General features: G+C 42.0%; 2 long non-coding RNA genes across 2 annotated transcripts; both read right to left on the reverse strand.

Annotated features, from left to right (window-relative positions):
- Window positions 1–24,032: 24,032 nt before the first annotated feature.
- LOC119281077 lies at window positions 24,033–24,752 on the reverse strand. The gene is made up of 3 exons (XR_005138257.1): window positions 24,489–24,752; window positions 24,295–24,355; window positions 24,033–24,178 (listed from the first exon to the last, which is right to left on the reverse strand). It is a non-coding gene; the product is annotated as an uncharacterized LOC119281077 (long non-coding RNA).
- A 1,324-nt stretch (window positions 24,753–26,076) lies between these two features.
- On the reverse strand, window positions 26,077–26,550 carry LOC119281078. The gene is made up of 3 exons (XR_005138258.1): window positions 26,525–26,550; window positions 26,331–26,391; window positions 26,077–26,214 (listed from the first exon to the last, which is right to left on the reverse strand). It is a non-coding gene; the product is annotated as an uncharacterized LOC119281078 (long non-coding RNA).
- Between the last annotated feature and the right edge of the window lie 236 nt (window positions 26,551–26,786).

The following is a 26,786-nucleotide window of genomic DNA, read 5'->3' on the forward strand; positions in this document are numbered from 1 at the left end:
ACTGCTCCGGAACACTTAGGCTGGCCGGCATGTGTCCTTCTTCGTTCCTGTGTCTGTCCCTTCGGGGAAATGTCACGCGATGAATACCGAAGTCCTGTTAGCCCGCTACAGCCCGGTTCACCGGAGTCCTGCGAGCCCGGTGCTATAGCCTGGATTCACTCGCTGATGACCGACACGTTCGATGCTGGGTCATGGATGCCTGTCCCTGTAAGTTTGTGCCACTTTGGGTTTACGACTAGCCATGTCAGCCCGGGCTCCTTATCATATGGATGCTAGCGACACTATCATATACGTGTGCCAAAAGGCGCAAACGGTCCCGGGCAAAGGTAAGGCGACACCCGTGGGAATACCGTGCATGAGGCCGCAAAGTGATATGAGGTGTTACATGCTAGATCGATGTGGCATTGAGTCGGGATCCTGACAGCGTTGGTATCAGAGCTTGACTGCCTGTAGGATTACCAAGCCAAACTGGTCGAAGTTGAGTCTAGAAATTCTTTAGTTATATAAGGGAATTGATTGTGGGATGGAACGTAAGGCTCTTTTTACTCCTTTACCTCATGCCCTTCTGATCTGAGTCAACCTCTTCTCTTCTACGGGGATTAAGAACTAGGCTATCTCTTCTTTCTATCAGGATCACGTGTTACTAATCCGTAGACTTATAGAATTGTTGAAATTAAGTCTCAGTTCAGTTTCTACCTCTGTATGTTAATTATTGATCTCGAGACCTTGATATTGTGCTTCTGAGTGGCTATGCCACCATTTTTGTAGCATGTCTCAAATCTTTTTGAGCATTTATAGCCGTTATGCTGTCCGAGTCATCCCGGGTCTCTAAATAGTCTGATGCATTTGCAAAATCCTTTCCCTCTGGTTTCGATGTTCCTTTATGCTAGCTCAATCACACTAATTGTTGAGTTGAGGTATTCTATTGCCTTGACATTTATGTTGGAGTTACTATTATGACCCTAGGTGTTTTAGGGAGTAACCTAGTAATCTAGCAACGTTTTGTGTTCCCAGTGTGAAGATTCTGGCCATCATTCTCGAAAGCATCTCGTGATGCTACTTAGGAGTAGGTATTCTATTCCTGGGTTCTTGAACCCGAGATTCACTCTACTTACCTCATGTTGATAGTGTTTGCTAGTTCCTTTAGGATATTAGTAACCTTTGCGATAGTCCTCGAGGTTCGTGGTACATCCTTCTTCCAATTACCATGAACCATTCTTGGCAGGAGTTCTTATGAACCAAAAGATGACAACAAGAGTGCTCTCGATGAGTTCTCCATGCTATATTGTGACTCTGCCAGCTCAACCTTTCTGCATGGGTTATCCGGAAGAATTATGTTGAACTTGGTTCGACATACTAATCTATGCATCCACAACTCAGAAAGTTATATGTTCCTTTGAGTTGTCCCCCTTTAGTTGTCTTCTGACCTTCGTCTATCAATTGATAGTCAAGAGTATGCATGCATTCGTTCATCGATGTCTATTATTCTTGTGGTCCGTCAAGCCATTCTATCCGGAATGACTAGGAGAAACAAACTCCAGCACCTCTTCCATATCCAGGATTGGGTCAAAGAAGGTGTGCTCCGCAGATCAAATTGCTAATCCAGCTTTTGTTCTGTTCTACCTTGGAGTATTACCATCTTTTATATTGGGATTGTTATAGGAATTGCACACCATCCTATGAACTCTTGGTACAGTGATACTTCTTGCCATCATTGTTCATTCCTCGGTTCCTGTGTTATTGTAACCGGAATGCTGACAAGTGAATCGTGGTGTGTGAAATCAATACTCCTAGCAACCTTGTTGCTTGGTAGTTAAATGGACAATAACCTCATTCTTAACGTGTTGGTTCTGAATCATCATTCTAAGATTGATCGTGCTACCTTGTCCATCTTCCTGGTGCACATTTCGATTGATGAGTTAGGATTTTGTCAAGTCCTCGCTCATTTGATCATATCGTCTTGCCCTGAAAAGCAAGATTGTTCTCGATCTTAGTAACATATCAGTGGTTCGTGATTTTCCGAATATCTTCTCGAAAGTATCACCAGGTTGTCACCTGACTGTTATGTTGAGCTCGTGATCAAGTTGGTTTATCCTGTAAACCACCCTTTCTCCAAGAATCTGTGTTGGATACCCCTGAGCTAGTTTGTTAAGCCAAGCAACAACTTGGATAGTTGGAAGATAAAAGCTTACCTGACTTAGTTCATTTCAAAGGGATACCCTTTGTATGTGTGTGTTGAAGAAAGTTGATATTTCATCGACTGACCCTCGTGATCAGTTAATGGACCTATCTTCTTGTCCAACCTTTGATTTGGGTGTGGGCTATCCTCAAATCAAGTCAGAACCAACGATGTTCGTAATGTTGTCTTACTCGTGGTTTTTCCTCGAGCATACACCATTATATTCTTTGGTCTGACCAATGCTATCACCGTGTTCATTTAACTATGGAATTCCTTTTAAAAGGAAACCCGGATGAATTGTTGTTGAGCCCATTGACAACATCCTTATCTCCTCCATGATTTTGTTGAACATTAAGCTAGTGTTGGAAACTTTTGAAAGCATTTCTTCATGCTAGTTCATGAAGCATATGTTCGGATGTAAGAAGTGACTTCCTCCAGTTCATGTGCATTTGATGCAAGTTGCCGCCGTGGATTCGAGAAAGTCAATGTTGTTTCCTTTGGAATCATCCCAAATCAGTCATGCATACGTGCGAAGTATTCTGTGGTTCGGAGACTTGCAACCTCCATTCTATATGTGTCCCTAGCACACCAAGCCACTGATTGATTTGTTCAAGGTTAATAAGTTCTAAGTGCTAGTCCCGAAGGTACCAGACGGATTTGTACAAAACTTTGATATCCTCACTGATGGTTCCCCCTCCTGAACTCGGTAGTGTTCTATTATAAGACTACTTTGTGGTCATGCTTGTCTGGGACAACGTGTTCACATGTTTGTAGCAGAACCAGCTCATGTTTTGGAGCTTACTACTGTAGTCCATTCCCCGAGATTCTCGCAACGCCGTCTCATCGATTTGTGTTGCAAACTTTCGTTTTCTTCCTAGACTCGATGAGTCTAGAATATCCTGACACCAACCAGATCTGAATCTCAGGCAGATGTGATGGTTGGAACTTTTCCCAAGAACTATAACACTGGTCTCGCGATAACCGGTAAAGTGGATGTCGTGGCCAACACACCCCGCCGGAAGACCTATTGTTGTAGTATCTTGATTGAAGAAGTTGGCCACCTCCCCATAAGGATCTCGTAGAACTTATTCTAGTAGTTGTTCCTTATGGATTTTTGTGTTTCCGAAGTCCGACCCTTACTTGATGTTCTAGATACCAGACCATTTCAATAAATGGATTGCGCTAGCACATCAAGGAGAACATTAGAAGCGGAGTGCTAAATGTCTCTTGGTTGATCGTCCAGATTTGCCCCTTGGCCTTGCTAAGATGAAATCTGAGAAGGTGTTATCTTCTTTTGCATCCGCATCATCCGTCAGTATTCATCATGGTAGCAAGTTGTGTTGCCAGGATCCTTGACACGGATATTGGTAAAATCTTGATGATTATGGAAATGCTCAAGTTCTTGAGAGCACGCACAAGCGCTAGGTGTTATCATCGACACTAACTGGGATGCTCTCAGTTTCCTCGGTTATGCTATGACCTTTTCAAACAGTGAATTCACTCTCTATTGTTGGGTTCTTCCCTAGTTACCAGAATCATTCCCAGCATTTGCATTTTGTTCCCAGCTTGCACCGCCAATGTGCCATCCTACCATGGGTCTCTTCCATTCCCGGTGGTAAGCAAATTCATCCATTACATTGTCTTCAACAAGGTAATCCACATCATCCAAGTCCGAGTATGCCATTCTACCGACCCCCTCCAAACGATCGGTCGAGAATTACCTTAGGTTGGTTTAAAGAGTTTCAATGATCTCTGAATCAAAGGTAATTCTTTTTGCCACTTAAGGGGATATATCTACGAGTCACGGTTCCTAAGGTGTCTCGTTGTGGTATCATGGCAACTCAACACCTTGCTACGTTGACAACCGTTCACCATCCTCATAAGTGTAGAATTGTTGTCTACCTAGTGAACCCTCGTCATTTGTTCCACTCCATCCCTCTAGATGTGTGCTTCGTGTCTCAGCTCGGGAGATGTTACTATGTTTCATTCCGTGAGTTAATCCTGAGTTGTTCGACCTTCGAGAAGAACGATTCTTTTAAGGTCTTTCCTTCCTCTCGTTGTCATGATAGTTGGAGTTCTCAGAGCAAGACTTCGAGACAATGATGGTGGACGAATCAACGTTCATTTGAAGTGCACCCTGGATCGTGAAGATTGTGCTAGTTTGCGTTCCCCCTTCACCCTCCCCTACGTCTTGAATCTCGGGTCGAGATTCTTGTTTAGTGGGGGTGAGTTGTCACATCCCTAGTTCTGGCCTGACCTATGCTTGCTTCCATGTGTGCATCATGTTTAAATTCAAATGAAATTTGAATTGAGGAATTTTCAAAAGCCTCAGGAAACCTTTAAAAATAAACCAACATTTAAATCTTCTCAAATGAGTCCAAGAAAATGTTCCTGTTATTCCATGGAAATATTGGTAAGAGGTAAAATTTAAACCAATATTTTTGGAGTCACAGAGATATTTATTTTGGCCATTTGAAATAATCCAATAACTATTTGCTTTGGATTTATATTTAATATATATTAAATATGACTCCAATAATTCTGGAAGTTTGTGAGTGGCTTTGTATATATTTTAGCAAGCCACATAAAAACCTATAGAATTTATTTAAATGATTTAGTTGCTAAACTAAATCAAAACAGAGGAAGAAAAAAAATAGAAAACAATAATTAGAAAAAGGAGAGAGAGAAACCTACCTGGCCCAGCTCCTCCAGCCACTTACCTGGCGCCACCAACCGGCCCAGCACGGCCCAGCCCACCGCCGCTTCCCCCCCTGTCGTCTTCCTCCCTCGCCAGAAGGACAGAGGCATGTCGCCCGCGCGCGCGCTCGCCCCTGGCCACCTCCTGCTTCCTCCCCGGCCCCTTCTAGCGACGCCTGGGGGCGCCACGCAGCCCCTGGCTCCCTCTCTCACTCTCCTCGCTCCTTCCCCCTCCTCTGTTTCTCGCACGCAGCCACCGAGCGGAGCTTGTCGCCGCCGTCCACTGCCACCACGGCCACCGGGCCTCCCTCGCTTCCCCGACTAGCCCACAAGCTCTGCCACTCCGTCCTCGACCCACCTCACTAAGCCACGCCCCTCCAGAAGCCCCCGAACGACCTCACCGGGCTCGTCTTCTACCTCGGACACGCCGGCCATCAACGTTAAATTCGTCGGCTCCGGACCGTCCCCGACCTCGCCGAGCGTTCCATCGGCACCGCTGTGAGCCCCCGGTCATCTTCCCCCTAATCCCGCCTCCGTTTGATTGCCGTAGCCGCTGCCCCCTTGCTAACAGCAGCCGCCGCCGCATGGGATCGTCGCCGGCGAAACCCCGGTGACCATTTGGTCACGGGCGTGCACCCGTTGTGCTTGCCGCGACCCGTAGAGCCCCTCCAGCGCCTCAGCTCCCTCGTTTGTGAGCAGCAGCGCCGAACCCGACCGCACCCGAACTCCGGCCGCCGTTCACGAGCTCGCCGTCGTCGGTACCGGCCACCACAGGCACGGCCACCACCACCGTTCGATGCGCACCAGTGAGGGCTCTCCAACGAGCCAAACCGCGCGCCAAACCATCGCCCCTAGCTCAAATCCGAGCCGCGCCGCCGTGCGGAATGGTCACCGCCGGCGATACTCCGGCGACTGTCGATGTGGCATGCTTAATTAGTGTTAATGATCCAGGTAATTAACCCCTAGAGCCACTGACAGTGGGACCCACTTAATTAGGTTACCGGCTAACCAAAATAGTTAGATCAATTAATAAAATCTGTGGACCCACGCGTCAGCATTGACCCGCTGACGTGGCCGTTGACCTGGTCCCACCCGTCAGCCACACAAACCAGCACTGTCTCACTGACCAATGGACCCCACGGGTCAGGTTTGCCCTGGGGTGCCCAGTTGACTCTGCTGACGTCACAGTGACATGGTGCTGACGCCATAAATCATTTTCTGGATTTATTATTATTCAGGAAATTTCAGAAAATACCCCAAACTTCTAAAATATCATATAAAATCAACCGTAACTCCAAATTAAATAATTTATATATGAAAAATTATCAGAAAAATTCAATCTATCCATATGTACCATTTTCATGCATGTTAGAACAACTTATCACTACTGTTTAGGACAAATCATATAAAGGGCATTTAAATAACCATATATGGAGTTGGAATTTGAATCATGTATTCAAACCAACTTCATTTAAATCATAGCTAGGTGAATTAGCCCAAAACACATTCATATTGCCATGTCATAGCATGCATCATATTGTGCATTGCATTGATCGTGTTTCTTCTGTGTTTGCCGGTGTTGTTCCCTCTCGATAGACGTGGTTTCGACGATGAGATCGATGACACCGATGAAGAGCTATAATATCTTCAGAAGTGCCAGGCAAGCAAAACCCCCTTGTTCATTCCGATACAATCCCACTCTCTCGCTTCTGCTCTCTTTTACTGCATTAGGACAACAACGATTCAACTGTTAGTTGCTGCGGTAGCTGAACCCCTTTATCCTTTGCATGACCTGTCATTGCCACAGTAAATAGATGAAACCCACTAGCATGAGTAGGAGTTGTTTGAGCCCTGTTGTGCCTACTCATTCATGCTTGTTTGTCATGCCTGCTACTGCTTAGAGTTGAGTCAGGTCTGATTCATCGGGGATGAATCAGAGGTGTGTGAACATGTCCTACTGTGTGTGAGCTAAGTGTGCGAATACGATTTGGTAAAGGTAGCGGTGAGAGGCCATGTAGGAGTACATGGTGGGTTGTCTCATTGCAGCCGTCCTCAGGAACTGAGTTCTGTGTTTGTGATCCATGATTCAGCTACTACCACGCATTGGGCCCGAAACCAATGGACCCTCTCGGCTTCTTAATCACCCTTCTCCTCTGTCCAGGAGTTGCAAGTAGTTTCTGGTGTTTGTAGTATGCTGGAGGCCGTGGGCAGCGCTGACCGGAGGGGTGGGCTGTGATGCGGTAGGCACGTGGCACGGTGTACCGGGCACCCGTTTGGTGTCTCGGGAACCCTGTTCACATCGTTTGGGGCTGTGAGAGAAACCCCGGCCAGATCTCCTCATGGATGGAACCCGAATAGGCGATAAACCTGGACTAGAGACTTGAGTGTTTAGGTAGGCCGTGGCCGACACCCACGTTGGGCTTCCGCTTGAAGGTTGCCGAGTACATGTCGTGTAAACGGCGGTAAGTGGTGAGAGCGTGTGTGAAGAAGTACACCCCTGCAGGGTTAACATCATCTATTCGAATAGCCGTGTCCGTGGAAAAGGACTTCTGGGTTGCTTATATCAGTTCATAGACAAGTGAAAGTGGATACTCTAAAATACGCAAGATAAGCGTGAGTGCTATGGATGGCGTTCTCGTAGGGAAACGGGAGCGGATCCATAGTGGTGTATTGATATGGTGAATATGTGGACTCGTGTGCGCCACCTCAAAAGAGTTACTTGCAGTCGTAGTTCAGGACAGCCACCGAGTCAAAGCTGGCTTGCTGCAGTTAAACCCCACCATCCCCTTTGTTGATAATGATGCATATGTAGTTAGTTCTGAGGTAAGTCTTGCTGGGTACATTTGTACTCACGTTTGCCTATTTTATGTTTTTGCAGAGAGACTTCGGTCTCGCTAGTAGTTCCACGTGGACTTCGACGTTTAGCTTGTTACCTCAGCTACGATCTTGTGCCCTCGGCAGGATCTGGTAGATAGTCAGGCTTCTCAGGCTTTTTCATTTGTAGATGTCTGTACTCAGACATGTTGAGCTTCCGCTTGTGCTTTGATTTGTATGCTCTGAATGTTGGGTCATGAGACTCATGTTTGTAATATCTCGCTCCTCGGAGCCTATTGAATAAATACTTGAGTCGTAGAGTCATGTTGTGATGCCATGTTGTGTTTGCACATATCGAGCATATTGTGTGTATGTTATTGAAATGCTTGGTATGTGTGGGATCTGACTATCTAGTTGTTTATCTTTAGTAGCCTCTCTTACCGGGAAATGTCTCCTAGTGTTTCCACCGAGCCATGGTAGCTTGCTACTGCTCCGGAACACTTAGGCTGGCCGGCATGTGTCCTTCTTCGTTCCTGTGTCTGTCCCTTCGGGGAAATGTCACACGATGAATACCGGAGTCCTGTTAGCCCGCTACAGCCCGGTTCACCGGAGTCCTGCTAGCCCAGTGCTACAGCCTGGATTCACTCGCTGATGACCGACACGTTCGATGCTGGGTCATGGATGCCTATCCCTGTAAGTTTGTGCCACTTTGGGTTCACGACTAGCCATGTCAGCCCGGGCTCCTTATCATATGGATGCTAGCGACACTATCATATACGTGTGCCAAAAGGCGCAAACGGTCCCGGGCAAAGGTAAGGCGACACCCGTGGGAATACCGTGCGTGAGGCCGCAAAGTGATATGAGGTGTTACATGCTAGATCGATGTGTCATTGAGTCGGGATCCTGGCATAGGTGTTCACCCTAACTTTATTAACATTAAGGAACCGATTGCTATGAGTGAATTCCTTGATTTCTTGCCTAGGAGTATGATTATTAATAAAGCTAAAGAATCTCCTAGAGGTTTTAAGTATGCAATTGAGGAATTGCATACCAAAGATGACAATACCTAGATCTATTGCATGATGCCTAGCTAGGGGCGTTAAAGAATAGCGCTTGTTGGGAGGCAACCTAATTTTATTTTTGTTTCTAATTTTTTGTTCCTGTTTTCCAATAAATTTATCATCTAGCCTTTGGTTAGATGTGTTTTCATGTTTTAATTTAGTGTTTGTGCCAAGTAAGACCTTTGGGATAGTTTGGAAGATTGTTGATTTGATCTTGCTGAAAAACGGAAACTTTTGCGCTCAGTATTTTTTTTAACAAATCACATAAACATGCTTTTGATCTGAATATTTCTACACAAGATTGATATACAAATTGCACAAGTTGTTCTAATTTTTCAGAATTTTTGGAGTTAAAGTATACAAAGTTTCCTGATTACTATAGACTGTTCTGTTTTCATTGTGTTGTTTGCTTATTTTGATGAATCAATGGGTAGTATCAGGGGGTATGAACCATGGAGAAGTTGGAATACAGTATATATTATACCAATATAAATAAATAATGAGTTCATAATAGTACCAAAAGTGGTGATTTATTTTCTTATACTAACGGATCTCATGAGTTTTCTGTTGAGTTTTGTGTTGTGAAGTTTTCAAGTTTTGGGTAGAGATTTGATGGACTATGGAATAAGGAGTGGCAAGAGTCTAAGCTTGGGGATGCCCAAGGCACCCCAATGTAATATTCAAGGACAACCAAGCATCTAAGCTTGGGGATGCCCCGGATGGCATCCCCTCTTTCGTCTTCATTCCATCGGTAAATTTACTTGAGGCTATATTTTTATTCACCACATGATATGTGTTTTGCTTGGAGCGTCTTGTATGATATGAGTCTTTGCTTTTTAGTTTGCCACAATCATCCTTGTTGTACACAACTTTTGAGAGGGACACACATGAATCAGGAATTTATTAGAATACTCTATGTGCTTCACTTATATATTTTGAGCTAGGCAATTTGCTCTAGTGCTTCACTTATATCTTTCTAGAGCACGACGGTGGCTTTATTTTATAGAAATTGATGAACTCTCATGCTTCACTTATATTATTTTGAGAGTCTCTAAACAGCATGGTTATTTGCTTAGGTTATGAATTTAGTCCTAATATGATGCGCATCCAAGAGGGATATAATTAAAAAAATCGTATAAAGAGCGTTGAATACTATGAGAAGTTTGATTCCTTGCGTTTGTTTTGAGATATAAAGATGGTGATATTAGAGTCATTCTAGTGAGTAATTGTGGATTGGTATAAATACTTGTGTTAAAGTTTGTGATTATCGTAGCATGCATGTATGGTGAACCGTTATGTGATGAAGTCGGAGCATGATTTATTTTTCGATTGTCTTCCTTTGTGTGGAGGTCGGGATCGCGCAATGGTTAACTCCTACCAAGCCTTCCCCTAGGAGCATGCGTGTAGTACTTTGTTTCAATAACTAATAGACTTTTGCAATAATTATGTGAGTTCTTTATGACTAATGTTGAGTACTAATATACGCACTCTCACCCTTTCACTATTGCTAGCCTCTCTAGTACCGCGCAACTTTAGCTGGTGCATTAAACCCACCATATACCTTCCTCAAAATAGCCACCATACCTACCTATTTTGGCATTTCCATAGCCATTCCGAGATATATTGCCATGCAACTTCCACTGTTCCATTTATTATGACAGACACCATCATTGTCATATTCTTCTCATATGCATGAGGCATTTATATGGAGTTGGAGTTGTAATTATTGAGATGTAAGTAAATAAAAGTGAGGATCATCATTATTAGAGCATTGTCCTATGTGAGGAAAGGATAATGGAAGCATGATTCACTCACAAGTTGGAATGAGTCTCCGAAATTTAAAGAAAATAAAAGATGCCAAAGAAGCCCAAACAAAAAAAGAGGCCAAAGAATCCCAAACAAAGAAGAAAATGAGATAAAAGGGAGAAGGGACAATGTTACTATCCCTTTTCCACAGTTGTGCTTCAAAGTAGCACCATGATCGTCATGATAGAGAGTCTCCTATTTTGTCACTTTCATATACTAGTGGGAATTTTTCATTATAGAACTTGGCTTGTATATTCCAATGATGGGCTTCCTCAAATTGCCCTAGGTCTTAATGAGCAAGCAAGTTGGCTGCACACCCACTTAATTTCTTTTTGAGCTTTCATACACTTATAGCTCTAGTGCATCCATTGCATGGCAATCCCTACTCACTCACATTATTGATGGGCATCTCCATAGCCCGTTAATACGCCTAGTTGATGTGAGACTTTCTCCTTCTTTCTGTCTTCTCCACAACCACCATATTCTATTCCACCTATAGTGTCCTATCCATGGCTCATGCTCATGTATTGCGTGAAAGTTGAAAAGGTTTGAGAATATCAAAAGTATGAAACAATTTCTTTGCCAATGCCGGGGTTGTGCATGATGAAATACTTTGTGTGATGAAGATGGAGCATAACCAAACTATATGATATTGTAGGGATAACTTTCTTTTGCCATATTATTTTGAGAAGACACGATTGCTTTATTAGTATGCTTGAAGCATTATTGTTTCTATATCAATATTAAACTTTTGTTTTGAATATTAAGGATCTGAATATTCATGCCACAATAAAGAAGATTACATGGATAAATATGTTAGGTAGCATTCCACATAAAATATTCTGTTTTCATCATTTACGTACTCGAGGACGAGTAGGAATTAAGCTTGGGGATGCTTGATACGTCTCCAACGTATATATAATTTTTGATTGTTCCATGCTATTATATTATCTATTTTGGATGTTTTATATAAATTAATATGCTATTTTATATTATTTTTGGGACTAACCTATTAACCTAGTGCCAAGTGCCAGTTTTTGTTTTTTTTCTTGATTTTGGCTTCTTCAGAAAGGAATATCAAACAGAGTCAAAATGGAATAAAACTTTCGTAATGATTTTTCTTCGACCAGAAGACACCCGTAGGAGTTGGAGATGAAATCGGAGTAGTCCCGAGGCTATGACACGCCTTAGGGGCGCGCCCTAGGGGGGTGCCCGCCTGGCTTGTGGGTCCCTCGGGAGTCCTCTAACCATAATCTTTGGTCTATAAATTCGGAAATATTCCCAAACCAACAGAAGCGTCCACCAAAATACTTTTCTGCCGCCGCAAGCCTCTGACCTCATGAGATCCCATCTTGGGGCCTTTTCCGGCACCCTGTCGGAGGGGATGCGATCACGGAGGGCTTCTACAGCAACCCTATTGCCCTTCCGATGAAGCGTGAGTAGTTTACCTCAGACCTACGAGTCCATAGCTAGTAGCTAGATGGCTTCTTCTCTCTCTTGGATCTTCAATACAATGTTCTCCTCGATGTTCATGGAGATCTATCCAATGTAATAAGCTTTCGCGGTGTGTTTGTCGAGATCTGATGAATTGTGGATTTATGATTAGATTATCTATGAATACTATTTGAGTCTTCTCTGAATTCTTATATGCATGATTAAATATCTTTGTATATCTCTTCGCATTATCGGTTTGGTTTGGCCAACTAGATTGGTTTTTCTTGCAATGGGAGAGGTGCTTAGTTTTGGGTTCAATCTTGCGATGTCCTCACCCAGTGACAGAAGGGGTAGCGAGGCACGTATTTTATTGTTGCCATCAAGTAGAGAAAGATGGGGTCTATATCATATTGCTTGAGTTTATCCCTCTACATCATGTCATCTTACTTAAAATGTTACTCCGTTCTTTTGAACTTAATACTCTAGATGCATGCTGGATAGCGGTCGATGTCTGGAGTAATAGTAGTAGATCCAGAATCGTTTCATTCTACTTGACACTGACGTCATGCCTATTTCTACCTCTTGAGCACTGCGTTGGTTTTCCCTTGAAGAGGAAAGGGTGATGCAGCAAAGTAGCGTAAGTATTTCCCTCAGTTTTTGAGAACCAAGGTATCAATCCAGTAGGAGGCTCCTCAAAAGTCCCACACACCTACACAAACAAACAAGAACCTCGCAACCAACATGATAAAGGGGTTGTCAATCCCTTCACAGTAACTTGCAAAAGTGAGATCTGATAGAGATAATAAGATAAGATAAATATTTTTGGTATTTTTATGATATAGATTGGAAAGTAAAAGATGCAAATAAAAGTAGATGGGAAACTTACATGATAAAAGATAGACCCGGGGGCCATAGGTTTCACTAGTGGCTTCTCTCAAGATAGCATAAGTATTACGATGGGTGAACAAATTACTGTCGAGCAATTGATAGAAAAGTGCATAGTTATGAGAATATCTAGGCATGATCATGTATATAGGCATCACGTCCGTGACAAGTAGACCGACTCCTGCCTACATCTACTACTATTACTCCATACATCGACCGACTCCTTCCTCCATCTAGAGTATTAAGTTCATAAAGAACAGAGTAACGCATTAAAAAAGATGACATGATGTAGAGGGATAAACTCAAGCAATATGATATAAACCCCATATTTTTATCCTCGATGGCAACAATACAATACATGCCTTGCTGCCCCTGCTGTCGCTGGGAAAGGACACCGCAAGATTGAACCCAAAGCTAAGAACTTCTCCCATTGCAAGAAAGATCAATCTAGTAGGCCAAACCAAACTAATAATTCGAAGAGACTTGCAAAGATAACAAATCACACATAAAAGAATTCAGAGAATATTCAATTATTTCTCATAGATAAACTTGATCATAAACCCACAATTCATCGGATCTCGACAAACACACCGCTTAAAGAGTTACAACGAATAGATCTCCAAGAAGATCGCGGAGAACTTTGTATTAAGATTTAAAGAGAGAGAAGAAGCCATCTAGCTAATAACTATGGACCCGAAGGTCTGTGGTAAATTACTCACAACTCATCGAAGAGGCCTTGGAGATGATGTAGAGGCCCTCCATGGTCGATTCCCCCTCCGCCGGAGCGCCGGCGAAGGCTCCAAGTTGGGGTCTCACGGATACAGAAGGTTGCGGCGGTGGAAATAGTTTTTCGTGGTGCTCCTGGATGTTTTTGGGGTCTGTGGATATATATATAGGAGGAAGAAGTATGTCGGTTGACGCTTGAGGGGCCCATGAGGGTGGGGGGCGCGCCCACCCCCTTAGGGCGCGCCGGGCACCCTCGTGGCTGCCTTGTTTGTTGCTTGACGTCCACTCCAAGTCTCCTGGATTGCGTTTGTTCCAAAAAGATCGCTCCCGAAGGTTTCATTCCGTTTGGACTCCGTTTGATATTCCCTCTCTTCGAAACACTGAAATAGGCAAAAAAACAGCAATTCGGGCTGGGCCTCTGGTTAGTAGGTTAGTCCCAAAAATGATATAAAAGTGTAAAGTAAAGCCCATAAACGTCCAAATCGGGTAATATAATAGCATGGAACAATAAAAAATTATAGATACGTTGGAGACGTATCAAGCATCCCCATGCTTAACTCCTGCTCGTCCTCGAGTTGGTAAATGATAAAAACAGAATTTTTGATGTGGAATGCTACCTAGCATATTTCTCAATGTAATTTTCTTTATTGTGGCATGAATGTTCAGATACAAATGATTCAAAATAAAAGTTCATATTGACATAAGAAATAGTAATACTTCAAGCATACTAACTAAGCAATCATGTCTTCTTAAAATAACATGGCTAAAGAAAGTTCATCCCTACAAAATCATATAGTTAGGCTATGTTTCATTTTCATCACACAAAATACTCCCATCAAGAACAACCCCGGTTTCAGCCAAGCAATTAGTTCATACTTTTTAACGCACTTCAGCCTTTTTCAACTCTCATGCAATACATGAGCGTGAGCCATGGATATAGCACTATGGGTGGAATAGAATATGATGATGGAGGTTGTGTGGAGAATACAAAAAAAGGAGAAAGTCTCACATTGACGAGGCTAATCAACGGGCTATGGAGATGCCCATCAATTGATGTCAACATGAGGAATAGGGATTGCCATGCAACAGATGCACTAGAGCTATAAATGTATGAAAGCTCAACAAAAGAAACTAAGTGGGTGTGCATCCAACTTTCTTGCTCACGAAGACCTAGGGCATTTTGAGGAAGCCCATCGTAGGAATATACAAGCCAAGTTCTATAATGAAAAATTCCCACTAGTATATGAAAGTGACAACATAAGAGACTTTCTATATGAAGAACATGGTGCTACTTTGAAGCACAAGTGTGGAAAAGGATAGTAACATTGCCCCCTTTTTATTTTTATTTTTCTCTTTTTTGGGCCTTTCTTTTTTTTCTCTTTTTTTCTTTGGCCTTTCCTTTTTTTTTGTCCTTTCTTTTTTTTCATTTTTTATAAGGGACAATGCTCTAATAATGATGATCATCACACTTCTATTTATTTACAACTCATGAATCACAACTCAAAACTAGAACAAGATATGAGTCTATATGAATGCCTCCGGCGGTGTACCGGGATGGGCAATGAATCAAGAGTGACATGTATGAAAATTATGAAGGTGGATTTGCCACAAATACGATGTCAACTACATGATCATGCAAGGCAATATGACAATGATGATGCGTGTCATGATAAACAAATCGGTGGAAAGTTGCATGGCAATATATCTCAGAATGGCTATGGAAATGCCATAATAGGTAGGTATGGTGGCTGTTTTGAGGAAGATATAAGGAGGTTTATGTGTGATAGAGCATATCGAATCATAGGGTTTGGATGCACCGGCGAAGTTTGCACCAACTCTCAAGGTGAGAAAGGGGAATGCACGGTACCGAAGAGGCTAGCAATGATGGAAAGGTAAAAGTGTGTATAATCCATGGACTCACATTAGTCATAAAGAACTCATATACTTATTGCAAAAGTTTTATTAGCCCTCGAAGCAAAGTACTACTATGCATGCTCCTAGGGGGGAGGTTGGTAGGAGTTAACCATCGCGCGCCCCCGACCTCCACACAAGGGAAGGCAATCAAAAGAGCACCCCATGCAATAAATTTGTTACACAACTTTTACCATACGTGCATGCTACGGGACTTGCCAACTTCAACACAAGTATTCTTTAAATTCACAATTACCCAACTAGCATGACTCTAATATCACCACCTCTATATCTCAAAACAATTATCAAGCATCAAATTGATCATAGCATCCAATTCACTTCCTATGATAGTTTTTATTATACCCAACTTGGATGCCCATCATTCTAGGACCAAATTTATAACCATAGAAAATACCATGCTGTTCTAAAAGACTCTCAAAAAATATAAGTGAAGCATGAGAGATCAACAATTTCTACAAAATCAAGCCACCGCCGTGCTCTAAAAAGTATAAGTGAAGCACATAGAGCGAAAACTATCTAGCTCAAAAGATATAAGTGAAGCACATAGAGTATTCTAATAAATTCCAAATCATGTGAGTTTCTGCCAAAAGGTATGTACAGCAATGATGATTGTGGAAAACTAAAAAGCAAAGACTCATATTATACAAGACGCCCCAAGCAAAACACATATCATGTGGTGAATAAAGATATAGCTCCAAGTAAAGTTACCGATAAACGAAGACGAAAGAGGGGATGCCTTTCGGGGCATCCCCAAGCTTAGGTTTTTGGTTGTCCTTGGATATCTTGGGGTGCCATGGGCATCCCCAAGATTAGGCTCTTGCCACTCCTTATTCCATAGTCCATCAAATCTTTACCCAAAACTTGAAAACTTCACAACACAAAACTCAACACGAAATCTCATAAGCTCCGTTAGTGCAAGAAAGAAAAACCACCACATAAGGTACTGTAATGAACTCATTCTTTATTTATATTGGTGTTAAAACTACTGTATTCCAACTTCTCTATGGTTCATACCCCCCGATACTAGCCATAGATGCATCAAAATAAGCAAACAACACACGAAAAACAGAATCTCTCAAAAACAGAACAGTCTGTAGCAATCTGTAACTTTCGAATACTTATGGAACTCTAAAAATCCTACCAAAATAGGATGTCCTGGGAAATTTGTGTGTTGATCTACATCAAAAAGAATCAACACAAAATCACATTTCCTTGATTTACTAAAATTATTTTCGTGCGTGCAAAAGTTTCTATTTTTCAGCAGAATCAAATTAACTATCACCGTAGGTTATCCTATAGGTTCTACCTTGCACAAACACTAATTAAAACATAAAACCACATCTAAACAGAATCTTGATGAAATATTTATTTCTAAAGAGTAGCAAAAAGCAAGGAAAAATAAATTTGGGTTGCCTCCCAAGAAGCACTATCGTTGAATGCCGGCATAAAAGCGAGAATAGATCTAAGTGTTCCCATCTTTGGTATTCAAATCATAAGTAGCTCGCATAATAGATTCATAAGGTAATTTGACTTTCTTTCTAGGGAAGTGTTCCATGCCTATCCTTAATGGAAATTGGAATCTAATATTCCCTTCCTTCATATCAATGATTGCACCAATCGTTCTAAGGAAAGGTCTACCAAGAATAATAGGACATGAAAGATTGCAATCTATATCAAGAACTATAAAATCTACGGGCACATAATTCCTATTTGCAACAATAAGAACATCGTTGATCCTTCCCATAGGTTTCTTAATGGTGGAATCCGCAAGGTGCAAGTTTAAAGAGCAATCATCAAGTTCATGGAAACCTAGCACATCACATAAGTTTTCGGAATCGTGGAAACACTAGCACCCAAATCACATAAAGCATAGCATTCATGATATTTAATTTTAATTTTTATAGTAGGTTCCCACTCATAATAAAGTTTCTAGGTATAGAAACTTCCAAATTAAGTTTTTATTCATAAGATTGCATTAAGGCATCAACGATATGTTTGGTAAAAGCTTTATTTTAACTATAAGCATGAGGAGAATTCAACACGGATTGCAACAAGGAAATACAATCTACTAATGAACAATTATCATAATTAAATTCCTTGAAATCCATAATAGTGGGTTCAATGCTATGTAAAGTTTTGACCTCTCCAATCCCAGTTTTACCAAATTTAGCATCAAGATCTAAAAACTCTGAATCATTGGGACGCCTTTTAACTAAAGTTGACTCATCTCCAGTCCCATCATTATCAAGATTCATATTGCAAAACAAAGACTTAATGGGGGACACAACAATAACTTTTATATCTTCATCATTATTTTCACGGAAACTAGAAGAACACGCTTTTATAAAGCAATCTTTCTTAGCACGCATCCTAGTGGTTCTTTCTTTGCACTCATCAAATGGAAATTCTCATGGCTTCGAGAGACTCATTGATATCATGCTTAGGAGGAATAGATCTAAGTTTCAAATAAAAACATTAAACAAAATTCTATCAACGTTCCTAGCCAATTCATCAACTTTAAGCAATTTTTCTTCAAGCAAAGCATTAAAATTCTTTTGAGAGATCATAAATTCTTTAACACTATTCTCAAAATCAGAGGGCATCTTATTAAGATTTCCATAAGAGTTGTTGTAGGAATTTCTATAATTATTAGAGAAAATTACTAGGAAATGGCCTAGGATTAAAGTGTCCTCTATACGCGTTACCAAAATTATTCCTACCAACAAAATTCACATCCACAGATTCATTATTATGCTCAATCAAAGTAGACAAAGGCATATCATTAGGATCAATAGGAGCACTCTTAGTAGCAAACTTTTTCATAAGTTCATCAATCTTTCCACTCAAAACATTAATCTCTTCTATAGCATGCACTTTTTTACTAGTAGATCTTTCGGTGTGCCATTGAGAATAATTGACCATAATATTATCAAGGAGTTTAGTAGCTTATCCTAAAGTAATTTCCATAAAAGTGCCTCCCGCGGCCGAATCTAAAAGATTTCTAGAAGCAAAATTCAATCCAGCATAAAAGTTTTGTATGATCATCCATAAATTCAAACCATGAGTAGGGCAATTGCGAATCATTAATTTCATTCTTTTCCAACATTGAGCAACATGCTCATGATCAAGTTGTTTAAAATTCATAATATCGTTTCTAAGAGAGATGATCTTAGCGGGAGGAAAATACTTAGAGATAAAAGCATCTTTGCACTTATTCCATGAATCAATACTATTTTTAGGCAAAGACGAAAAACAAGTTTTAGCACGATCTCTAAGTGAAAACGGAAATAACTTCAATTTAACAATATCATTATCCGTATCTTTTTTCCTTTGCATATCACACAAATCCACAAAGTTGTTTAGATGAGGAGCGGCATCTTCACTCGGAAGTCCGGAGAATTGATATTTCATAACAAGATTCAACAAAGCAGCATTGATTTCACAAGATTCAACATCATTAAGAGGAGCAATCGAAGCGCTAAGGAAATCATTATTGTTGGTATTGGAAAAGTCACACAATTTGGTATTATCTTGCGCCATCGTGACAAGCAATCCAACACACAAGCACACAAAAGGCAAGCGAAAAGAGAGGCGAACGGGAAAGAGAGGGAGAATAAAACGGCAAGGGTGAAGTGGGGGAGAGGAAAACGAGAGGCAAATGGCAAATAGTGTAATGCGAGGGAGATGAGTTTGTGATGGGTACTTGGTATGTCTTGACTTGAGCGAAGACCTCCCCGGCAACGGCGCCAGCAATCCTTCTTGCTACCTCTTGAGCACTGTGTTGGTTTTCCCTTGAAGAGGAAAGGGTGATGCAGCAAAGTAGCGTAGTACTTCCCTCAGTTTTTGAGAACCAAGGTATCAATCCAGTAGGAGGCTCCTCAAAAGTGCCACACGCCTACACAAACAAACAAGAACCTCACAACCAACGCGATAAAGGGGTTGTCAATCCCTTCACAGTAACTTGCAAAAGTGAGATCTGATAGAGATAATAAGATAAGATAAATATTTTTGGTATTTTTATGATATAGATTGGAAAGTAAAAGATGCAAATAAAAGTAGATGGGAGACTTATATGATAAAAGATAGACCCGGGGGCCATAGGTTTCACTAGTGGCTTCTCTCAAGATAGCATAAGTATTACGATGGGTGAACAAATTACTGTCGAGCAATTGATAGAAAAGTGCATAGTTATGAGAATATCTAGGCATGATCATGTATATAGGCATCAAGTCCGTGACAAGTAGATTGACTCATGCCTACATCTACTACTATTACTCCACACATCGACCGACTCCTGCCTGCATCTAGAGTATTAAGTTCATAAAGAACAGAGTAACGCATTAAAAAAGATGACATGATGCAGAGGGATAAACTCAAGCAATATGATATAAACCCCATCTTTTTATCCTCGATGGCAACAATACAATACGTGCCTTGCTGCCCCTGCTGTCGCTGGGAAAGGACACCGCACGATTGAACCCAAAGCTAAGCACTTCTCCCATTGCAAGAAAGATCAATCTAGTAGGCCAAACCAAACTGATAATTCGAAGAGACTTGCAAAGATAACCAATCACACATAAAAGAATTCAGAGAAGATTCAATTATTTCTCATAGATAAACTTGATCATAAACCCACAATTCATCGGATCTCGACAAACACACCGCTTAAAGAGTTACATCGAATAGATCTCCAAGAAGATCGCGGAGAACTTTGTATTAAGATTTAAAGAGAGAGAAGAAGCCATCTAGCTAATAACTATGGACCCGAAGGTCTATGGTAAATTACTCACAACTCATCGAAGAGGCCTTGAAGATGATGTAGAGGCCCTCCATGATCGTGGAGAACTATGGCCCCAGGGTCTATTTTCCATCGTGTATTTTCAGATCTATAAACCAAAAAACCCCAAAATACCTCACTGAGTTTTATTTACCTTTATTTTGTTTTACGTTTTACTAATCTTTTATATCTATCTCTATTAGATCTCATCCTTGCAAGTGACCGTGAAGGGATGGACAACCCCTTTATCGCGTTGGGTGCAAGTGTTTGATTGTTTGTGTAGGTGCATAGATTGGAGACTTGCTTGTACCTCCTACTTTGCTACATCACCCTTTCCTCTTCAAGGGAAAAACCAACGCAAGCTCAAGAAGTAGCAATATATATGACGACGATGGCAATGGATAATAATAATTGTCTTACATATTCAGGAAGATAATTAAAGATGCCACATGTGGAAATGCCCGAAAGACACAAGGGCAAAAGAAGCATGAAGACACAGACATCGATCTGGGTCGTTGTTCTCTACTTCACCTCCATCTACTCCACCATCTTCATCATTTCATCCATGGTGCAGGAGTTCTCGTAGCGAGCGGCGATGATCTCTTTCACGTCATCAATATTTTGGTTGAGAGCATCCACGGATTTCTCCACCAGCCTTTCACGCTCGATGCGGAGCTGAGCATTCTCATCCATAAGTTTCCTAACCATGACGGTTGTCTTCTTCAACATGGCAGTTGTCCCCTCGTGTTGCTTCGCCTTGCCGATGATATTCGTCCTCAGTAGGTCACGCTCGTTGCGGAGCCTCGCCTTTTCATCCCTTAATCCTTGGGTGATGCCAGCCACCTTTTCAAACAAGGCATTTCTCTCCTCCTGCAGCTTCGCCCAGCCAGAGATGTCATCCATCAGCTTATTGAGTATAGCTTGCATCGCCCTGTGAGATCCCTAGCCTTCCTGCGAGAGATCTTTCCAGGCCGCAGCAGTGTGGCAGGACCTCTCAGTTGCGTCCATGACACAACGTGACTTGTGTGCTGCTTCTGCGGCATGGCTAGGCCACTCTGTTGATTTGGCAGCATGGCAGGACCTCAGTGTTGTTTCGACAACGCGGCGGGGCCTCTCGGCTGCTATCGCGGTGAGGCGAGACATCTTTGCTGCTTCCACTTCCATGCTCACCGCTCTGTGGTCATTTCTCGACCAAGCACTCCTCCCACGGGCCATGGCAGGCGCAAGGAACAATAAAGACTTATTTGTTTGTTGATGAGGATTTGAGGACGAATGTGCAGTAATTTTCGAGTAGGTAGTATTTATAACCTAGTAACAAGCTGCTAAGTGGGAATCCGTTTAGGTTTTGATCGGTGTGAATAGGTTTGCAATTAAATATAGCATGGTAATTTGGAATGTGATGGGAACATCAAATTTATTGACGGTTCCAGTTTTCGAAGTGCGGCATGATACGTCCATATTGCATCATGATTTACTACTGTTATTTATAATGTTTTTATGCATAACTAGGACAATGCCCGTGCGTTGCACCGGGGGCATATGTATTTTAGTGGTTCAACTTCAATCATGTCTAAGGTATATATTTATGATCCTCATGCACATCATATGTCATTGTCGTGTTCTTCTCCTTGCGCATCCATCTTCTCGGTTCCTTGTTGTGGGCGTCCCTCTCATCCCTGTTCAGTAGCACGATCTACAGTGCACTCTTCTCGAGCAAGCTCTGGTGCTCCAGCAACTGACTCATTAGGATCTGCATTAATATTTACAGGTGTAGCTAAAATCCTTGTGCGTTGCTACGGACAACAATATTTGTTGCAAAAATAAACCTTTATGTGGAGCTACCTGGCATGATATATTATGACACCAAATAGTACTTTGCATACTTGTGGAACTTAATTTTGTAGGAACATAAGTACAAAGGTGTACCATAGGCATATCACACGGAGCAATAATCACAAAAGCAATATCTCCCATTTCACAATTCAAGAAATAAAATGAATTTATCAGATTGTTTTGCAATTTGCATATTTACATTAGATGATCTGAACTCTTTACAAAGGTAACCATGTTTGACATTTTTCCTTGAAACATTATAGAGCGGGTGTGAAAACATGATAACCTTCACTAACAAGAAAATAATAATACTCAAATATCTGTAACCTCAAAGATACAAAGCTCGGATTGTCGATGGACTCGGAAGCTGATGTGGTTGGTATACTTCAACACTGGTTGTACTCAATGTTGTCCAACTTCATAGCAGTGTAACTCTTCAGAGTATACATCAAAAACTAATTCAGGCCCTAGCACAACACTACAAGAAGGAAAATGTCATAAGTAGCAGGCACACGACAAATTCAACAACATCTATTAAAGGGATCTATACATGGGCGGTACTCGCTTCCCATTGCCATTCTCGAGCAAAAGCATGTTGGGCACGTCACCTGGAAAGCACCAACATGCATGAATTATGGTAGTGTGGGCAGTGAGCATAAATTTAACCTGCACAACGTTATCTACAACGAATCCCAACTCAAGTACGATAGAAAAATTGGTTGTTTTTCAATCTAATCTTCCAAAAAACATCAAACCGAGTATTGTGAAAATAAGATGGGATTAAACAATATACCTTTTCAACCTGCAATTCTTTAATCTTGACGATTTTCCTCACCCATCTCAAAGAATTGACAATTTATTATGAGGAAAGAAATAGTGTATATTCGTCATTGACATGATAGAAAAGGAACACATCTCAATGAAACCAATTTGTATGTACGGACTGATCTAATGCGTCAAAACAACTATACAATCTCTAGACAGTTGAACGAGAATCATGCCTAATACAAATTATTACTTATATGCTTACGAAGATACTATGGACATGTTTACCTTTAACCGAGCCGCACAAGTGATCTTGAAGAGTTTATTCATTCACGGAATGATGATGACCATGTCGGCTCCCTCCGGTGCCTCCCGAACCGAACATAGGGGTGGTTGTCCTGAGAGACAGGTGGCGAAACATGACCAGTGGCGTATGATCCATAGACAGCAAGGCCCATGGCCGAGGATCCAAAGACGCCCGGATGGGCACTGTGGCAGTCCAAAGAGACAAACCAAGCTATGGCGGCCCCTTGTGTCCCGGATGTGTAAGCGGTCATATCCCAATTCTGCACAAATACAGAAAATATTACAACAGGAAATATGTGAACATGCAATGTATAGCTTATTCTAAACATTTTTGCATTCGCCTAGAATGAATAAAATGTCAGACTGGAGCTAATCGACTGTCGTATATGAACTTAATCAAACCTTAATATATGATGCAGAAATATGTAGCGGTTTGCAGTTGATGCACGCAAATAAAAGTTCAGATGTACAATTAAGTAAAATTGTGAAACAAACAATGGTGAACTCAAATATCAGTTTAATTTGCTACCGGATCTTTCTCAAAACCACGCCCTGGAATGAAGCGCTCCATCTCACAAAGCATCATCAAGTGCAACTTTAAGTTTCCAAAATGCTAAACCGATAGACCACCTCCAAGTTCCAACTTAATAAAACGTTATGCTCACACAAACCAAGTTAAAGTGAAGCATTCTCTATTTGGCTTAGAACTGCTTGGCACGAGATAAAAACCATTTGTTCGAAGCATGCATGTCACCTTATCTTATATATAAAGCAATAGGCCAGTGAATTACCATGCCGACCTCAGGAGCATCGACAACAAGCACAACCCTATCCGCTAGCCCAAGAGCAGAAATCATCTCGTTAGAAAAATTGACATGCATAGGCGCATCCATGATATTGAGGCACAACCTTGACGAAATCCTATTTGCTTCAGTTAAGAGCTATATTCTCCTTGTTTCTTTCCTGCAGAACTTGGAATGAAAATCAGGAAGTAAAATCCAACATTGACATGGATGCATTTTGCTGCTAATCTAGTAATTGAAACAACTGAAAGAAACAACACTCCCAGAATGCATTACAGGATCGTGTAGCAGTCACCACAAAGGCTAACAATACAGAACTCGCCTAGGATTGACTTACCTGCACCACGAAAAAAAACAATTGGATTAAAGAACAACATTCAGAAAAATAAAATAAAAATGATAATGAATTTAAAGATTGATAGAGGGAGAATATAATGCATCGTCCTGTATTTAGCAGCAGCAGCACATACACAGAATTTTGCAGCTGTAGCATACACAAAACGACAGCAGTAGCAGCAATCTCCTCTTCCCCATCCACTGCCCTGGCCAGCTCCAAGCTCAAGTGCCCAACCACCACCGCCAGGCACTTCCCCACACACAGAATTTTGAAGATAATTAAACTGAAAATCTTTATCTTTACCTACCAGATAAAAAAATTTGGTTTTCACAAAGAAAAGCGTGAACAAGTTCTTCCTAACCAGATGGTTCAATAATCATTGACCTTGTGAAACTTGATACACCTGCATAGCAATACAGGAAGATGTAAAATTTCAGAGATGAGGTTGAATATAGCAACAACAAAAGGAATTGGACGTCAGGAAGCAGGTGAACCGAGGCATAAACCGACGTCGGCAGCGCCCTCCATTAATCTGCTAGGTCGGGGGCGCATCGGCCCACTTGCGGGAGAGGCAGGGAGGCGGACATGGCATGACATTTTGGAGGGAGGCGACCATGGCATGGGACGGTGCGGCGGCTGCGCGCGGCGCCGGCGCTCGGGAAGACGGATAACCATGGAGGCCCGCGGAGCGAGGCACAGACTTACAGATCTGGTTGCACAGAGGCCCACTTGCGGGAGAGGCGGGGAGGTGGCCATGCCAGGTCGTTCTGGAGGGAGGCGACCATGGCATGGGACGGCGGCGGCCGAGCGCGGCGCCGGCGCTGGAGAAGACGGCGGACCATGGAGGCCGCGCGGAGCGAGGCGGAGACGCACGGATCTGGCCGCTCCCAGGTTAGATCGGGCCGCAGTGGAGCTCCACATCGGGATCCATGGTGTTCCATCGGGATCCATGGGCCAGAGACAAGATTTGTGAGAGAGAGGAAAGGAAAGGAGAAGGGAGAAGAGGAGAGACAGGGCGCGCGGGAGGGCTTACTGGACGAAGGCTGGAGGTCGGGAGTGGTCAGCGGTGGCGCTGGACGCCGGAGTGAGATGGAAGCCAAAGGGAGAAAACCGTGATGGACAAAACCGGAAGGGGGGAAAGAAAATCGAGTGGGCCGAGAGGTGTTGACAAACGTAAGAGGGGAAACGGAACACTACGTTTCTTTTAGATAGTAGAGATAAACATTTTTGCATTCGCCTAGAATGAATAAAATGTCAGACTGGAGCTAATCGACTGTCGTATATGAACTTAATCAAACCTTAATATATGATGCAGAAATATGTAGCGGTTTGCAGTTGATGCACGCAAATAAAAGTTCAGATGTACAATTAAGTAAAATTGTGAAACAAACAATGGTGAACTCAAATATCAGTTTAATTTGCTACCGGATCTTTCTCAAAACCACGCCCTGGAATGAAGCGCTCCATCTCACAAAGCATCATCAAGTGCAACTTTAAGTTTCCAAAATGCTAAACCGATAGACCACCTCCAAGTTCCAACTTAATAAAACGTTATGCTCACACAAACCAAGTTAAAGTGAAGCATTCTCTATTTGGCTTAGAACTGCTTGGCACGGGATAAAAACCATCTGTTCGAAGCATGCATGTCACCTTATCTTATATATAAAGCAATAGGCCAGTGAATTACCATACCGACCTCAGCAGCATCGACAATAAGCACAACCCTATCCGCTAGCCCAAGAGCAGAAATCATCTCGTTAGAAAAATTGACATGCATAGGCGCATCCATGATATTGAGGCACAACCTTGACGAAATCCTATTTGCTTCAGTTAAGAGCTATATTCTCCTTGTTTCTTTCCTGCAGAACTTGGAATGAAAATCAGGAAGTAAAATCCAACATTGACATGGATGCATTTTGCTGCTAATCTAGTAATTGAAACAACTGAAAGAAACAACACTCCCAGAATGCATTACAGGATCGTGTAGCAGTCACCACAAAGGCTAACAATACAGAACTCGCCTAGGATTGACTTACCTGCACCACGAAAAAAAACAATTGGATTAAAGAACAACATTCAGAAAAATAAAATAAAAATGATAATGAATTTAAAGATTGATAGAGGGAGAATATAATGCATCGTCCTGTATTTAGCAGCAGCAGCACATACACAGAATTTTGCAGCTGTAGCATACAGAAAACGATAGCAGTAGCAGCAATCTCCTCTTCCCCATCCACTGCCCTGGCCAGCTCCAAGCTCAAGTGCCCAACCACCACCGCCAGGCACTTCCCCACACACAGAATTTTGAAGATAATTAAACTGAAAATCTCTATCTTTACCTACCAGATAAAAAAATTTGGTTTTCACAAAGAAAAGCGTGAACAAGTTCTTCCTAACCAGATGGTTCAATAATCATTGACCTTGTGAAACT

This window comes from Triticum dicoccoides, chromosome 3B (assembly GCF_002162155.2).
Source record: "Triticum dicoccoides isolate Atlit2015 ecotype Zavitan chromosome 3B, WEW_v2.0, whole genome shotgun sequence".
Lineage (NCBI taxonomy): Eukaryota > Viridiplantae > Streptophyta > Magnoliopsida > Poales > Poaceae > Triticum > Triticum dicoccoides.